This window comes from Galleria mellonella, unplaced genomic scaffold (genome assembly GCF_026898425.1).
Source record: "Galleria mellonella isolate WM207_F2 unplaced genomic scaffold, CSIRO_AGI_GalMel_v1 utg312, whole genome shotgun sequence".
NCBI classification, from domain to species: Eukaryota; Metazoa; Arthropoda; class Insecta; order Lepidoptera; family Pyralidae; genus Galleria; species Galleria mellonella.
Window position 1 is genome coordinate 5320631 of NW_026442074.1, and position 12322 is coordinate 5332952.

Here is a 12322-nt window from a genome sequence, read left to right on the forward strand (position 1 = left end):
AATCCGTTCACCATCACTGGTGTCTAACGCATAGATAGAGCATTGAATATTTTTGTTTCTCTATTAAGGTGTGTTGTTATGAAATCCATTCTTTTGTTTTATAAAACATTTTGACCCAGAAATGTGGTCACGCGCAATACAAAGCGATCAATCCATTCGGGTCCGTAAATCACCGGGTCAGTAAAACGTGACGTATAATAGTTATTATCCAACAACATAACTTTCATATCGGAAAACTCTTATGCTTTAAATATACTTAATTACAAAGAATATTGCCGCTATCACGCACATAGTGTATCTCTCAAGAAGATTTACGAGTAACTACTAAATACGAATAAGTTAGGTATAAGCATTAAAAGGCGAAACTAATATTTTAAAACACGTAATTTGGAATTTGTAGATGAAGGGTGATGGTCTAATTTCCCACGAGGACCATTCGGCTTGGGAAATGTTCTACTTGTATTAGTTTTAATAATTAAGTAGAGGAACGTTGGTAAACCAATAAGACGGTGGACTGATGATATATTAGAATATACAGGAAAAGACTGGTTTATGATAGGCAGAAACAGAGAGTTGTGGAGAAAGATGGAGGAGGCCTTCACCCAAAGAGGGGTCCATATCCAAAAATCGAAGAAAGAATTACACTAACAATTAGTTATTAAGAAAAAATATAAATAGATTAGATACTAACAATACTGTAAATATTTTAGGAATATGGAAATAAATAAAAGGTTTTAAAAAAAAATTTGGAATTTAATTCATAGTAGTAGAGTATGAAGGAGACTTTTGCCGAGTGAGACATCATGAATTAAAAAAATAATAGATAGTAGACCAGAAATTATGCAAAAGTGAATGGATGCGAGTACCTCGGGAGAATAATAATCGATTCGTGAACGAGACGTTACCTATTATGATCAACAGACTATGTTTTATTTGAAGGAAGAGCCAAGAGTTTCTGAAATCAGCGTGCATACACGGGACGAGTTATCAAAATGTAGGAAGGAAAAGATGTATGTTAGGACTGAGGCCTTTGACGCTTAGTTCTTACTGCCTGTCCCGTAATAGATTTGGTGTGAAGTTAGATAGATAAGCAAGATATTAAAAGGATTTAAAAATGAAGGTTTACGCAATTTAGTGACAGCTACGTCAGCTACCGAAACCTGGACTCTCCATTCAAATGTTACCCGATAGAGATCTTTTTTAACGATAATGCCGCCTGTTGTGCTCTTATTTATGCCTTTTCTATATGAGTGCTAGCTATATGCCGTGGGTTCGCCACGGATATAATCTACCCGTTACCCAACAGTTACCTCTTTCAATCAGGTGGGTCGCCAGCTTGTTTGCCATTCTATACTCGTATTCTAAACAAAAAAAAATATCATGTACCTATACAAGCGGCTTGGTATAGGTTCAAGTTTTTTTTTAGTATTTTACTGCTCTTGTTCTGATATATTGCGCTTTGTTTCCAGAATTTCTTGTTACAATATCTTATAGAAGAAAATGACTAGTAACATATTGTACTATTACCCTATCACTGTACAGAAATGATATCGAACTATGAGTAGATATAATATTAAACTCTCAGATTATACAGATAGAGTTTCTCTATACAAATGCTTCAAGAAAAGCGGGTTAACTTTTACATACAATTTTGCGTCATAAATAGTTATTAATGTTTCCTTAATAACTTCTATATTTATTTTGTTTTACAATTTTTGCAACTTTTTAATGTGTAAAAACTCATTGTATTTATTAAGTAATTAAATATAGATAAGTCAAAATACATTATGTGCGTAAGTATATAGAACACTGATAAAAAACGAGTCTGCTAATTTAACAATTAGCTGACAAAAATTTGACCCGGATTTGATACTCCATGCTCTATCAATATAATCTAAGACTAAACTATATACCAAATATTAACAACATATATAATGTAAAGCGTTTATACAATATTTTATAAATGTCGTGATATATTTAAAAGTGTCTTTGTTTGTGTATATGTATCGACATCCTTTTTTTTTCATGGATTTAGATGGAATGGGACACCTGTCTCGACTAACAGTGTACAATGGCGTATGAAGACAAAATCAAGTCAGTTGGGCGATCGTGACGAACTCATTAAGATAGCAAAATATACCAAATACAATAATTTCATTAAGTTATATGTATTTGTTTTATTTACCACTAAGTTATTATTAGTAGTTAACTTAATGATAGGCGGATGGGCTGCTGCCTGTCCCTATTAAAACATCACTAAAAGCCTGACTGCGATTGCCAACTCGCCTGCCAAGCGTGGCAACTATTGGCAAAACTCACCTTCTGGGAGAGGCTTATGTTCAACAGTGGACAGTTAAAAACTGATATGATAATAATGATTTGTTTTATTTGCATAAACAATAGGAATAAGCGGAATCAATACTTAATCAATACTTACATTTAACAAATAAGTGTTTAAAATTAATTAAGTGCAGACAAATAGAATATTAGTCTGAAATCTTTACATATATTAATAATTTACGATACATTAAATATTTTCAAAAATATTATCAATGGCATAAAACATATGCAATTTCGAATAGAAAACGTTTTTATCTATTTTTTAAATTATTCTATATTTAATATTATTTTATAGATATATTATATAAACTTTACTAGTCATAAATATTAGAAAATTGTCTTTGAATTTAAGGTACAGCACCGATAGCAACCTGAAACTACGTATTCCAGTCTAAATTTTTTATTCTAATTTCTTCTATTTTTTCTATGTTTTGTAGTTTATAAATATGAAAGAAATGAAAAAGAGTTCTTAATGTAGTTAATAACGTAGAAATGTTGCAAGTACCTAGATGTACTTTACGTATATCTGATAGATAGATAATTTATTTGCATTACTTACAGCACAAAAATAACAACAGACATACACAGTAAAAAGAGGTAAAAGAATGCATATTTAAAAAGCTAAATATATAAAACAAGTAACAATTTTCTTCTTTTATGCATGTGCCACAGAAACATAAAATGGTCACAACTCAGTTTATTGTTTTGCCCTCAAAAAAGCATAACATTGATATTCTGTTGTGTTTTTGATCTCCTGTAGATTCAAAAGAAGCCTAGGATAGGCTCAAAAAAGTCTAGTTGAACTCCAATTAAATTATTATTTGAAGTTTCTACATGAAATGTACCATCATTAGAAATAGTTCATAAGATTGATAAAAAATCAATGATGGCAGAAGTTCTGAAAATGTTAACTTTAATGCTTCACGTCACATGGACTTTACGTCAATGAGAATTGAGCCTTAATTTTCATACACACTGAGTTCCTCGCGAGTACTTACTATTCTAATCCCTTGAATATAGATAGATTGTTATTTACTCTTTATTGTTTCCTCTAAAAGATTACAGTAGTAGACTTATTATAAATATAAATAATTATAAGAAATAATCACTATGAGAAAACAATGGGCGACCTTATCGCTAAAAGCGATCTCTTCCAGGCAACCTTTGGATGGAGAGGAGTAATTATAAACAATTTGGTGGGAAGCACGATGAAAAATTCTGTTACTTCTAAATATGGAGATGTACATACATATAATAATATAAATATTAAAAATAATAAATTCCTTTACGCTGGCGGATATCAGTGAAAAATGATAAATGAGGATGAAGTCGGCTTTGCTTGACCTACTGATGAATTCATCAAAAATTTAACCAAGATTGTTTCCAAGGGGTCGACCTTAGAAACAATCTTGATTTAATTGTTTGGTTGTCGCCCTCCAAACAATTTATTTATATTTATATTTCATATTGTTTGGTTCAATTGTCCGGGAGCGATAATAAATTTTGTTTTCGTACTGCAAAAAATAAAGGTAATTTTAGTTCGTGAAGGCTTAAGCGTGAACGTACTATCTAGTAATGGTTTCATTTGCCACTTGTCTGCAGGCATTGGTAAGCTCGACCGCGAAGCTCTTATTTTCATTGAGGGACCGAGCTTGCGGCCTTCAAGGTGATAGCGGGTCACATTCCGGCATGGAGTGCAATGAGTATATGCTCTGTCTTCTTCTATTAAAATGGCGGTTGTTAAGTGTTGCCAGATAAGGAAGAAATATTCCAATATGGTAGTAATTATAAAAAATATCAGTGTGGTGATAATTAGGTTCTATATAGTTTTACTGTTTATTGGTTAATTAATGTGTAATATATAATAAAAATTAAACATTTCATTATTACAAAAATCAAAGGGAATAATTTAGAAGTTTTACTTTCACAAATATTATATCTTTCTATTTTTTATATCTACTTAATACATATTACACATGTCATTACTTAATTAAATTTTAGGTAGTATTTGTATATTTTTTACTAAATAAATTTACTTATAAATAGTTCTCTTACTACGTTTTTAAAAATTGTAACCGAATATGATATTGTATTTTTTTTTGTAATATATTCCAATTGATATAAATTAAATTTAAATGAAGATATCAGATTTGCTACAAAAATTTATTACAGGATTATAACAAAATGAATATATGCCCATTAATTAACCCTCTTAATTGAAAAACAATTATTAAAATCTGTTCACAATTGACTAAGACAACATTTGAAATATGCGGAAATAATACAAGCGAAAATTAAAAATCTTCTTTTCGAAGTATAAAACATTTAGTAACATTAATTTCATTGAAGTACTGGTAGCACTGAAAACCAGCAGTCAGTCCGTCAGAGGCTGCGCGTGCGCATGCCAACGTCGATTTTACCGCCGTCGCTAGCGTCTTAAAAAAAAATACCCAAATATACTAAATAATAATAATAAATCGAGTCAAATTTATGTATGGCAAAGTTTTTGAGTAATTTCGAGTGTTAAAAATGTTCTAAACTATAGTGAAGCTAGGAAAATCTCGAAAATGCTACCTGTGTATATGTAAAGTGGTTTACGATTGATATTTTTTGTTTGTCCGCCTGTGTGTAGGTAATAGCCGTGTTCGAACCAAGAAATGGGTTTATAATTGGTCTAAATCAAAGACCGCAATGGTAAGTCGAAGCTGCACATAAACAAGCTTTTACACTACAAATATGTTTATGTGTGCGTGATTGTACAACACATACACGCGCTTAGTGTCTACAACGAGACATGCTTTCAAATTTCGCGAATATTTTTTTTACGATTTCAAACATAATATGTGTTTTATATTTATTGTTGTTATCTTCTTAATTATATTAATCGCAGGTTCGGTCGGTTGGTGGGTTGGCGTCAGTTTCTAACTAGAGTCAACGGTCTAGAAAGTTGTTTTGATGCGTTGCGTTGACTTGACTAAGTATATTATCGATGTAATCTATGATATTGCAACTAATATAGAAATTTATAGCAATTTAAATGATGATTTCGTAACATGTTCATAAACAATTACATATATTTTGTGTAAATACTTAAAATACGTAATTTACCGTCGATATTGTAATTAATTTTAACTTATTTTATTAAAAATAATACAGCAAAAAAAATTATGATACACACAATTTTTACTGTGAAAAATGAATAACACTGACAAATAATACTAAATATGTTATAACTGCGGAATACACATGCCCGCGTGTTCCACAGTTACAACTATTTACTTCTCGGTGTAAAAGACATCAACGCGTATTGTAGATCATTGAAATAACCTAATATACAATATGGGGGGAAAGGGATTGTTAGTAATGGAATTTGACAGCCTCATTACTAGCAATATTATTTGTACAAAAATATTATTTGTACAAAAGTCGATTGCTTGGGTACCTCTGTCCCATTCGTGTTTCAACCGTGAATCAGTTGTGTTTGCATGGCTGTGTTTCGGTTTGAAGGGTGGGATATGGCGTGAATTTACTGGGTACAGAGGAATAACATCTGAGTCCTTAGGAATGTTAACTCATGGGGGGGTATCATGGGCGAAACAGTATACTCTGTTATGTCCATGGTACTGCTCATGTCTATAGGCGACGGTTACCACATTCCATCAGGTGGGCCGTCAGCTTGTTTGCCATTCTAAGTTGTATAAAGAAAAAAAAAACCTCCACGTGGTTCCCCCTGGAAACCATCGTAAACAATTCTTGTCTCGTCACGATGGGCTTACTGACCTGCTTCATCCTCACCTATCATCCCTCACTGGTGCCCCGCCGGTGTATACCGATAGCGCGGGTGGCGTTACCATACTATTATCACCCATAAAAAAAATATACAATATGTACATTACGCAACGTAAGGAATTATATATTAAGGAAGAAACACCATAGTTCCCGTATGAGGAATACATACTCAACGACACGTCCTGTGATTTTACGTTATGTTGTTATTCTTGTTAACAGACAAATAATTAGATAAATTACTAAATAACCTAAATATAAATTTCGTTTTCTTCAGTCGTACATGTTTGACAGTATGCTCGTAATTTTCATGATTATGCTTAATTGTAAATAAGACTCTTCTTCACGACTGAGGTCTTTGCAATGTGTCTTCATCTATTTCTGCTCACAGCCGAGTAAGATCATACCACAATGAATTGTTATGTGGCCATTTTAATAAAATCAATCTATCTCGTTTGTGATCTACATCGAGAACGTTTACCGTGTACTGTATCTTGGACAATTAAACGCTTCATACACTTCATTTCGGATGATATGAAGAAGGTAACGAATTATACAATAGATTTAAAGTTAGATCTTCAGTAGCCTAACTGTGAAAATCGCATCCAATTTGGTATAGCAGTTTTTGCGTGATACCGGAATAGACAGATGGACTGATAAAAAACTATAATCCACTAACTTTGTTAGGAAACTATTAGTGTTTGATTGTATTCCTTTTGTATTGATAGGATATAAAAGAGCTTTTAAAAAGCCGAAGCACACCTATAATACTTCTGGTGATACTGATGCTCATGGACAGCGGTAGTCACTTACCATTAGGTGAGCTGCATACTCATTTGCCCCCTGTCTTATAAAAAAAAATACACGGGAATTTCTCGCCTTTAAAATGTACATTGAAAAATTATAACTAATTAAGTACCTAAAAAAATCATCATAAAATTCTTTAAATTGTTTCCAAGGTTAATTAAATTAATACAGCTGGCAATTTTTTAATACTATACAAAAGTTACAATGTAACATGACACAACTTGAACATAAACGATTCCGAATATTCGTATTTTAACGATATCGCATGCAAGTTATCACAGCTATTCGATTAAACTGGAAAATTGGTTTCATTGTTTTGAATGTAACCCTCGTCGGACTGTGCGCGCGGTCACCGAGCACCCTTTATATGGACTTGTAAATTGCATACTTGTATTTTGGTCGACTTCGTGTTATTTGTGAGCTATGCGGAAACGTCGAAACTATATAATTATGGTAATAACCGATTTTAATGATACTTCACGACCGATTTTGTAAAAGAGGAGATTTTCCTAACTGTAATTTTTATGAGTTACATCATCATCATCATATCAGACGTCAACTGTCCACTAGTGAACATAAGCCTCCTCAGTAGTTGCCACACTTGGCAAGTGGATTGGTAAACGCAATTAGGCATTTGGTGATGTCTTGAGAGGGACGATGCTGCCCATCTCTCGACCATTAAATTCTCTTAATCGCCTCTTACGACACCCACGGGAAAAGATGGGGTGGTCCATTCTATACCGGGACCGCATGATAATTTTTATAAGTATACTCTGCTATATTTTCACATTGTAATGAAAATTGACTTGCATTTTGGTCTCATACTATTCAGTGCTTTAACATTTCGCTTCGTCTTCCTGTAATTTTGGATTTGATCTTCCAATTTCAATGATACTTTGTAACCAATTTCGAGAAAGAGGGGATTTAACTGACTGTAATTTTTATGAGTATATTACGCTTTATTTTCACCGATTATAAACCGATTTTGGTTATTCTTTTCTAATGGAAGCTGATTTACTTGGTTTCGTACTACTTAGTGGTTTAAGATCTCGCCTTCTCGCTATGATTATGAGACCAATATCCATTTTTACAGGAATTATTTATTATATTACTAGAAACATTTGTACCCATGACTAGTGTTTTGCCCGCTACTTCGCACGTGTGGATTTCAGAAACAGAAATTGTAATGAAATGAACTAATCTTAAATGATATAACCAAATAAAACATACACCAGATAGCCTATCATGAAATGTTTTCTGAAATTTCGGAGCCGAACGACACATAGATTTGATGTTTAAATTACATAATACATACGTTTAAAATTATCAAAATATTATTTCTATGGACCTTTATGATAGGATTTATCACAAGCGAAATGTTAAACTCTACTAGGCCGATTTCGGTATGAACAAAAACACAAAATTAAGTCAGAAAATTTGGAATTTCATTTCATGGTAGACCCTCAGTTCTCAAGTTTCTCATCGCATTAGACCTTTTGCATCTAATGAAGTGGAGTAGTTTTTGCGTGATACCGAAACAAACATACTGAGAGCCAGATAAACAAAGTATGTAAAAAATATTTGTTGTTTTATGTTCTATTGGTCTTAAGTTACCAAACATAAAAACACTTCAATATCATAGTAACAGTTACTTATCATGTATAAGAATTTACAAAAAACTACCAAATTCGCTTACTGATCTGTTAATGTTAAAAAATGTTTCTATGCACTGAATTATATAGAGTTATTGGATTTATATGTAGAAGCATAAAAACAAACAAAATAGAATACACATTAATAGCACTCTTCCTCTCACTTTAAACATACACACACTCACACTGTTCACCTTCTCTCACAACACACACTGAACGTTACAGATTTAAAAATTTAATTAACTGCAATCTTCTAGTTAAACAATTTTTTTTTTCTATATTTATCATCATGTTTATTGTGTTTGTAGCTTAATATTGTTAGTTCTGCATCTACAAATACAAAGTATTAGTGCTTGTGTGTTGGAAGGAACTGGCTTACAAGGCACAGGTTACCCTAATTTGTAAGCTAGGGCAAAAAACATGTAACTGTGTAACCCTGTATTTGTTCATAAAGTTTATTATTATTATTATTATTATTACTGAAAGATTATTTTTCCAGTAAAATGGACGACAATATAATTCAATTTTGAATGTAAAACCTGTAAATGTATGACTAACGTAAAGGAGTGAAAAATAATGACTTAAGTAATGTAACTTGTAATTAATAGTAATTGTTAATAATACATATAAAAATGTTGCATGCCAAGCTGTCTGAATATTAAGGTAACACAAAATGTATAATATTACCTAAACTTACCACATTCATCGCAATAAATTTCATTTCATTTCATTATTAAGATCCCGGTGCTAAACAGGGCCGGATTGCAAGTCTTAGACAATTTTCAAATGTGTTAATAGAAATCAAAGATTTTGTTATAATACCTCCTTTGTTAGGTACAGAAGGTAGGAAACAACAAAAACATTTTAAACTGATGTACTTACAGATAGTTTTTACGTTGTAAGAATTGAAATTCATTCACAATAGATTACATATTGTTGCTTATCAATTGTGCTGTTCAAAAAAATCTCACGAATCACGCTCGTCATTGTTACCGATTTGTCCGTTGTTTTACTTTTTTGTTTCTTTTTTCTAACCTTAACAAATTATGTGAATGTATTACACGAGAGACTTTTAAATTAACATGTAATTGGATGAACTCCACTCAGTGCAATGTTTCTTACACTAGCTTTATCCTATAACTGTCTGCGTATATTTGTATGTACTGATACACATAGCTTCACCTGTGTGTACATACAGTATTCTATGTACTAAAGTTAGGACATAACCTACTCGTGTACCAAATTTAATTTAAATCCATCTAGTAGTTTTCGCGTGAAAGAGTAAAAAACATCTATGTATCATCCACCGTTTCAAACTTTTGCATTTATTTTACTAGCTGTATCCTGTGGCTTCACCCACGTAAATTAGTATATAAAGTATCTGAAGAATAAAAGGAATATTCGTTCCCAAAAAACCGGCAATACACCTGCAATTTCTCTGATATTGTGGGTGCCTATGGGCAGTGGTGATCATTCACCATCAGTTGAGTCGCATGCTCATCAGGGGGGACATCCTATGATATAAAAAGATAGTTTTTACCCGCGACTTCGTCCGCATGACCGGAATATGTTTACTAATCGGGATAACAGTAGTTCATATCCTTCTCCATCCCATATAATACGTGTATACTAAATTCTAAAGTGATTGGTTAAGCCGTTAAAGCGCTAGGAGGTAGCAAACAAACAGACAAACAAATTCATTTTCATATTTATAATATTAGTAACGAAGTAAGGATTATAACGAGAAAAGATTTGTTTGTTTGGTTATAATGGATAAACTAAAAAACAACTAAAATGATTTTAAAAATTATTTCACCTAAGAATAGAAAGATTATCAGTTACAAAGGTTATAAATATTATTTTCAAAAATGCTTTCTATCCATTCGAAACTGGACCGATTCGTTATGTTTAATAATAAAAAAATACTTTTCTGAATACGGTCACAGAGGAAAGTAAATATCATTAAATATCCATTTATTGTATAAGAAGGTAAACTGTCATTAAATATAATCACTTGCACTGTTCATATATTTCTTTTGATCCTGCTTCGAAAATTAGCCTCTATTCATTTTACCAAAAATATATGTGTATATGTAAATAATTGTAGATACAGATTTTCTTTACACCACAAAGGTGGCAAACAAACATACAACCCGTCTGATAGTAAACAGTCACTGTAGTCTATGGACGCCTGTGACACTAGGGGTTATCAACACTAAAGAAACTAATATATGAATAATATGTATATATATATATATATATATATATATATATATATATATATATATTATAGAAACTATTAAATTAAAAAAATATGAAAATTAGTACAGAAATGAAGTACGCAAGTAAATGAAATATCACGTAACATACATACAAAATAAATAAATAAATAATAATTTTTATTAAAGTAAACTTCATTATAAGCATTTTTGAATAGTCATTTTCTTTCTCTACCGCCCTGTTCGGGATGCAATTTCAGCTGAGAAGAACGGACAAGAAACAAAGCTGTTTCTTTTTTCAAATAAAAGTTTAATTTATAAAAAAAGTCCGGTAAATTAAGAACCTATTATTTTTAAAAATAATATAGATTCAAAACATGCTGTACTCGGCAATTTTATTTATCCTATTATTTAGTTCGTAGTATGTATAATGCCAGCAAAAAATAACACCTCTATCTATTCACGTCATCTTTGATTTATAATATTTCACTAAGTTAGCCTTGTCAACTTTATCAAAATTATTATATTAAAAAAAAAATCAAATCGTCCCTCTCTTGTGATAATTTCATTCGGTGTCATTATGTTAAGCAGTTACAACCTCATGTCGGTAGCAGGCAGCATGTATTTTGTCTTTTGCTTTGTGGTCGTGGCGCGTGCCCCCCGAGGCGGTCACTTACCGCTCACGCGACTACCGCAACTGTACCTAAGGGTTCCGAAGAGTTACCGGCTACTTGATTAGTATTATTTTGTTTAATTCGGCTACTATTAGTACTCGTGCCACTACTGATGTAACATTTGATGATAAGTACTTTTTTTGTCAGATAAAAATTAGTTGATACTTTCCCTGCGTGTCTTAATGATATACTTGGCGGGGTACCAGTGCATGATGATGGATGAGGGTGAACTCAGATCAGTTGGCCCATTTGTTATTTATTCTGTATTGCACAATAAAGTTTGTACAAATGGTGAACTTAATGATTATTGCCACGAATGCACCTGAAATTTGCACATTGGTTTCCAAGGAGAACCGCGTGGAACTCGACCTGGTAAAGTATATTTCTAACAATAGGACTATTAGCCCCCATTACTAACAATCCTTTCTCTTCGCTCATTTAGAGGTGAAACACATATCGCTGGACTTGTGATATTACTATTATTTTTACCGAATTATCCATTATTTAAATTTATATTAAAGTAATAAATGCAAATAGGTAATTAGACATCTAGCAAAGAATTTCAAACAGCATCAATATTAAGTTTTTAAGACGTAATTATTACTACAAAAACTATAAGAGTCTGTCCAAATAAATCCAAGAAACGTGACACACAATGTATATTTAAAATAACATTACATACATGTATGAGTATACTTTATGTTTCAAATTACGTATGATTGGTCTGCTCACGCCACTTCACGTGTATATAATGATGGCCGATACGAGTTAGAATTTGAATTTTTTGACCACCTGGCTACTGTTTACGTTGAAATAGCTCCAAGGCAAAGGTGCCTTTGTCGGA

The 12322-nt window shown here is 32.1% G+C and overlaps 1 protein-coding gene across 1 annotated transcript in view; it reads left to right on the forward strand.

Moving 5' to 3' along the window:
- The first annotated feature begins 4713 nt into the window (after positions 1–4713).
- Positions 4714–12322, forward strand: part of LOC113515213 (tetratricopeptide repeat protein 28) — an 81154-nt gene continuing 73545 nt past the window's right edge. The window contains exon 1 of the mRNA XM_052895995.1: positions 4714–5034. The gene's annotated coding sequence lies outside the window, so the exon portion shown is untranslated. The remainder of the gene's footprint in view (positions 5035–12322) is intronic.